We start from the raw sequence: 6,772 nt of genomic DNA, 5'->3' as shown, positions 1-6,772 counted from the left end.
GAGTATTAATTTAATAATAAATGGGATTGTTTTGATAGCATATGTGACGTACGAAAATCCACATCGCTTATGTTGATAACTGTTATGATGGTCGAGATCAGTGGCAAAATTTGTGAATTACATTAAATATTACGCGTATACCGGGAGTTTTTGAGGTTGTTCGAATTTTCATCTCCGACGAACAATGGAATAATTACTGGGGCGAAATATTGATCTCAGACCAGAAAGGGATACTTGGATTATCTTTGCGAGTAAATATAGTAGTTCACTACATTAGCTTCACCAACTGATTCTTATATAGTTCAGTTTTATGTATTTATAAAAACACTCATTGTTTTCTTTGTGTGCATTTCGTGTTTTGTTTAAGTGATTCTCCTAACAACTCAATCTATCATTCGTATTGAAGCTAATGGAAAACTTTATGTGCGTGCTTTGTGATTGTTTTGGGTATTCATTTTTTTATTATTGTGTGAGTTTTTTACAGATAATTTCAGAGCACCTCAGCCTGGTTTGATTGTTCTCATACTACCTACGAAACTCCTTTTAAGTCATCAAGTTTTCCGTGCGTATAAAATTGCCCTCCTAAATGCTTGCTTTCCATGACAATGAAATTTCCGAATTTTATTTAGGGACATTTAAGTACCAGAAGTTAGATTCATGTCTGTTTGTCTGATATGCATTCGTTGCAGAGGTTTTTTGATACAATGAAGATCAAAATCGCCTATTAATTCCACTGTTCTCGTTAACGACACGAATGAGCAACATTGCTGTATAAAAAAGGCGACAAGATAATGCTCTAATAGAAATTGAAAGGTTACCGTGAAATATGTAGCCTCATGAAAAATTACAGAGATGCTCAACTTGGTTATACTTTCGACGATTGCAGTCTTGGATTAAGATTTATAGTGACCAAGATTAAAGTAGCGAAGATATTGTTATGCCTGTCTCATACACCAAACCAATTGACATAACAATGAAAGTCAACACTGAGGAGCTGGCACCTTGTGGATGATGTAAAGTTCCCAATAGTAAAATTTTGCTTTAATTATGGTTTCCAACCAGATGATTTCAGTATCGTTCAAGATCAGATCGCCAAAATATACTTTTGTTGTCTTGGACATAAGTTTATACTACTCGATAATTGTCTGCAGGTCGACATGTTCTGGTATGAAAACTGTAGTTGTATCACAGATCATCAGAAAACATCGTCGTTATGAAGCCTAATTGCGATGCACGAAAGAATATCGAAACCATTATATTCGAAATACACGTTTATTTGTTTTTTTTAAGATAGGTTTGGAAATTGTAGTGTAAAAGTTGTTTTAAGAATTTAAAGGCTGATTAGCTTGAAGACATTCAGGGCAGAGAACGTAGATTATCGTAAAAGTGAACTGAAATGGCTGACGGCATAAAGAAGTCAATATAATGACATCAAGGATAATAAGGAGAGTGGCTGCATACTTTAAACTCTAATAGGTGAATGGTTTCTCACCGGAGACAAAAGAGATGTTTGACTCAGTTGTTTTGCCGGTAATCTCTTAAGAGCTTCTGTTTAGGGAACAAATTCCCTGTGTATAAATGCTGTTCAAAAGAACAATATGATTGTACTAAGGTATTAGAAGACAGACTCTATTCGTTAGCTGGGGATCTGTCTGTTCCCTGTCATATATATTTACAGAAATTAATAAATATTTAACATCTAAAATGAGGTAATTTATATACAATTAACCTTACTGTTATATATAAGCTTTTAGCTGCATATCGCAATACTGAAGTTTGTAATGGCTATAGGTAGCAATAACAACGTAAAAAATTAATTTAATGCGGTATATTAAAGTGATATATCATTTTAAAGGTTACGTCATTACAAACTCAAATATGCACATTTTTTTCAAAATCCATCAATTTTTGACAGAATTATGGCCCTTTTAATTTTAAATTTTTATCAATTTTTCTGCCAAAACAGGTCAAATTCAAAACTTCGGAATTTAAATGAAATAAATAATGTCAAACAACACATTTTGTTTATTTTCTATAAATTTAATACACATTCCTAAATATCAGAACCTAAACAAAGTTTTAAGCAAATTATTTTACTTTAAAAAAATGATGAAAAAACGTCCATTTATAAGAAATTTTAAAATTGCTTTATATTTTGAAGAATGAGCTTGAAAAAGGTAAAAGACAAAGAACATTTACATTCTTCCATTCACTGCTTGACTGTGCATTTTTACAATTAATAGTATTATAAATAGGAAGATTAAAGGCAAACAAAACATTAGGTGCCATGGTAACCATTCAATAAAAATACAAAAAAATGCTTTAAACATCGCTTTTTGTTAAAAAGGAGAATTATGTACATCTTGCCATGATTTGCCTGACAGTTGTAATAAAGGTGAACTTCAACCCATCTAGCAATTCTGAATATTTCAATATAAGTATGAGATTGTCAGCAATTTTCAAGGTTAAATTATAAATATAATTGTATACAAAGTATGACCAAATGATTAACAAATAACAGAAATATTTCATTGACTGAAGCGGACATGCTAAAAAGTATCACATTGAAAATACAAAGGTTTTTAGACAACAATTACAGTTTCTTAAGAAAACTAGACCCTATAGTTACCATGGCAACTGTTTAAAGTGACACTCTTATTCAATATCAATACATACACATGTATAACAAACATATACTTTGACTGTTAACCCTTTAACAACTTACTTAATAATTCATTTTTGGAAAATATTAAGTATTGATAAAAATATTGTAACCGTGTATTTAAGCTGAAAAAGCAAAGATATTAAATGATTGGTGAATGCATAAAGATTTACTGTGATCTACTATGATCTCAAATGGTAGAAATACTGTCTTTTATGCACATTTCCTTCAAGTAGAAGTAGGCATCCTTCATTAAAACCATTGTTTTCAACATTTATTCATCCTTTTTGGAATAATAAAACAAAAGTATTAATTGTGGTAAATCTTATGTGGGAGTAAGAGTGCATCTTTAAAAGAACCGACTTTTTTTTTAAATTGACATGGAAACTATACACACGAAAAATACCAGATAATGTTTGGAAACAAACGTAAGGACAATATTTCTGTTTCAAACCAAATTTAAAATACTTTAATTATTGGAATCAAAATGTGCATAGATTTGGAATCATAATGTCCATGAATGTATTTGTAACCATTCATGACAAGTTTTACACATAAAAAGAAAACATTTTATATGGAAACATTTTTACTCTATAATCACTCAAAAAACGAAGGAACTGTTCATGCTGTACAGGGGTATTTGGAAGTGCAGATACTTCTTATTGCAAGAAAATTAATCCTCTTTGCACTACACTGTAATCTTGGATATTTCAGGAATTGAGAGAGAATCTGTGAGACACTTCATTGTATGACTGTTGCATGATAGAACCACTGTCAAATACTGAAAAATACTGTCAAATTACACCAAGCTGTTTTTTCTCAGAAACCATCATGAGCCTGAAAATATAACAAAGGAATGTGTTGATTTCAATTAATACACATGTTCACAAAAGAAACTACATGCATTCAGTTTATATGGCAACATATATATACAGATGTATACATACAGTGTAAAAAGGTTTTATCACAATTAATTAAGAGAATACATTATATTACCAGATATTGTCTTAATATTGTCGTAATAAAGTTGACATACATACAGAGAGAAATAAGGATTTTCTAATTTAAAACTTCATACTGTTCAACATTTTTGTCCACTTTTTGTACATAACAAATTACCTTTTCTCTATAATAATAATTTATTTTTCCTTTCAAAATTATTCCTCAAAAAAGTCAACATTATATTTTTAATAGAGCAAATACATACAGTTTGACAAAAAAGTACATACAATTAGGTTACTGAATCTGCATCAGTCAGGTGAGAGTGAAACTGAAAGTAAACAGAAACATAGATAATTATGTATTATTCACAGAGGGACAACTATGTATATATATATATATAATGAGGTTTGATGTCTATACACAGATTGGTATTTACTAGAATCAATTGAAGAATCAATTCAACTTTACAGCTCAAAAAAATGTCAAAAGCATTTATTTTACAAATGATAAAATATGTCATCATACAAAATGTCAAAGTTTATAAAGAGTTCTCAATAACTTCAGGTATGATTTCAAAGAAAATTAAGCAAATGGCATGTTTATGAGATATTCTCTGGTAAATATGCATCATAGTTCTAAGTTACCTCAGTTCTGCAATTCTTCCCATCATTCTGACTGGCTGAATTTGAGTGGTATGAATGTATTCTATGGCTTTATTTCTCACTGAAAGGAAGAAAAGATTAAATAAAAAAGGGAAAAACGACTAATAAATGACAAAACTGACCACCCATGAATTGGCAGACATACTAATGTGTAAAAATACTCAAAATATTTAGTCAAAAAGGAAGAACAGCCATTTATGGAATGTGAAGTTTAAAATAATTTCAAATGAATAATCAAAACATTGAGTTAAAAATTAATGACAGCAATTGAAATCCTATCATAACAGGAATTCCAATAAATCTGAAGACAAATAATGTTTGAAAAGATGAATAATTTTTACAGAGAGTGATTTTATAATCCAAGTAACTAAACAGAACATAAAAATGTTTCCTGAAATTTACACATTAAAACATTGATATGTTGAAATTTGAAACTTTCCAATTATTATTTAAGTATTAGTTACTTGGTGATAATGTATGATCTATAAACAATTAAAATTGGTAGGCATCCAATTAACTGTTTAGAAGATTAAAAAAATGCTTACTTTCTTAGTTTCAATTGTGAAATGCCTATATAAGCCAGCCTGCATTTTTCTTATTAACCAATAAAACACTAAATGGAAACTTGGCGTTGTAATTTGATTAATTGGGTTTTGGTTGTCGAGCTCTTTTAAGTTATTTAATATGAATTTGTCGGTCAATGCCCGTTGCAGAAACATGCGCATAAACAATAACAAACTTCAGCTTGACAGATTCTTAATTAATAATATAGAATGGCTTAATAAAAAATAACTGCCAATTCTCCAATAGTTTATTTACATTTTTTTTAAAACCGAAAGTGACCAGATCCTTAAAGAACCCGGTCTGTTTATTTCATTAAAACCAATCACAATATTGCAAATGTCTTATTTATTCAAATTATAAAACATTTGACCAATGTTCATGCAAAAGAATTGGCAACCCCTTATAAATAGCATTCTAAATATAATAAAACAATGATATGCATAAACCTACCTCAATGTTTACTCAAAATAAATTACTATTTACAGAGGTTGGCATTTAAAAAGTAAACAAAAATTACTTCCAGGTTAATTCGGATACTCTCGGCTTTTTAGGTTGCATGCCTTATGGGTCATCAAATTGTTCTTGTTTTTGGCCACTCTCAGAAACGATGTGTTTATAAATAGCCCTTGCGGAAAAATGCGACAGATTACTGAATCAAATGGATAGTATCACTGTGTAGATAAATGAATGTATTTTCAGAAATTCGATGATGCATTGTTGTTCTCTTTCGATTTGGACCTATAAATCAGCATGTTTTATCCCCTGTTTCAGTTTTTGTCAAAATAAAAGCAGAAAATATACATAATAATTCATTAAAGTTATACTCACCGATGCAGGAGACGTCAATGTATCTTTGTAAAGTCATTGACAATCAAAACAATTCTTAAAATATCCGAAATCGAAAGTATAAAATGACAGTCAAAACGTCCCAAGACCGGCAGAAAAACGACAATATTTTTCATTGTTTAATCCAAAATGAAATCGAATTCATATAATACCTGATATATAGTAACAGATGCTTCATAAGTGATTTAAACGTTTGGGAATTAGTTTAGAGGAGATGACTAAATAAAAATATTATGATATAAATATTAATTTATATAGATATCTTACATACTAGATAAACATCAACACATTTAGCTTCTGCTGTAAGTGGGTCATGAATATACATTATTACACAGTTAAAAATAAATCATTGATTAAACACAATAGATTTTCAATCCACTAAGCATTTTCTTAAGAACATAATTTGTTATAAACCCGACATTTTGACAATTATAAGTTGTCTTAAAACATATTAAATGAAACACTTTCAGACCGGAATACAAAAAAGGAACACTTACATTCTGAATAATTGACAAATGAGCATTTGTTTAAAATAGTTCATTAAATATGCAAAGCGTACGTACTGATCATTCCATTCATAAAACATTAAACTTATGATAAATTGCTGCAGCTGAACAAAATACTCTTGGAATAGCTCTAAAACTATAAAACTATGCTCTTAAATGGTTAAATGAAATGATGTAAAATAAAATAAGTGGTTCAAAAATAATGTGATCGCAAATGAGCTTGCCCTGTGGCTGATCCTTGGTAAGATTTTGCTAGCATCTATAAAAGGTTTATGATTTCAAAAAACTTGACTCGCAATCTGAGATAAGCAGATTCTGAAATAAGTCAATCTATAGGTCTCACCTTCGCAAAACCAACAAAACGATAATTGTCCTTCAGAAGAGATGTTAAACGGGTCTCATCTGTGACAGTGTTAACGGACACGTCAAACATCAGGCCCCAATTTTTCGAAACTTCTGAAGTCCCTTATCACTCGTTTTGTGGATCTATATTTTGTGTAATAGTTTCATTTAAGAGATTTTAGACTTTAATTAATAGACATATGTTTATAATATTCAGAATAAACATTGTGTTCATTAATCGAAATGAA

The 6,772-nt window shown here is 29.9% G+C and overlaps 1 long non-coding RNA gene across 2 annotated transcripts; it reads right to left on the bottom strand.

Annotated features, from left to right (window-relative positions):
- Positions 1–2,070: 2,070 nt before the first annotated feature.
- On the bottom strand, positions 2,071–5,755 carry LOC128206400 (uncharacterized). Of its 2 annotated transcripts, none has more exons than XR_008256458.1 (4): positions 5,659–5,755; positions 4,249–4,327; positions 3,892–3,932; positions 2,071–3,499 (listed from the first exon to the last, which is right to left on the bottom strand). It is a non-coding gene; the product is annotated as an uncharacterized LOC128206400 (long non-coding RNA). The 2 variants fall into 2 exon arrangements; XR_008256459.1 differs by lacking the exon at positions 5,659–5,755 and adding an exon at positions 5,281–5,344.
- Between the last annotated feature and the right edge of the window lie 1,017 nt (positions 5,756–6,772).

Source organism: Mya arenaria, chromosome 10, assembly GCF_026914265.1.
Source record: "Mya arenaria isolate MELC-2E11 chromosome 10, ASM2691426v1".
NCBI classification, from domain to species: domain Eukaryota; kingdom Metazoa; phylum Mollusca; class Bivalvia; order Myida; family Myidae; genus Mya; species Mya arenaria.
The sequence above is the reverse complement of the archived record's forward strand: the minus strand, read 5'-3'. Positions and strand labels throughout refer to the sequence as shown.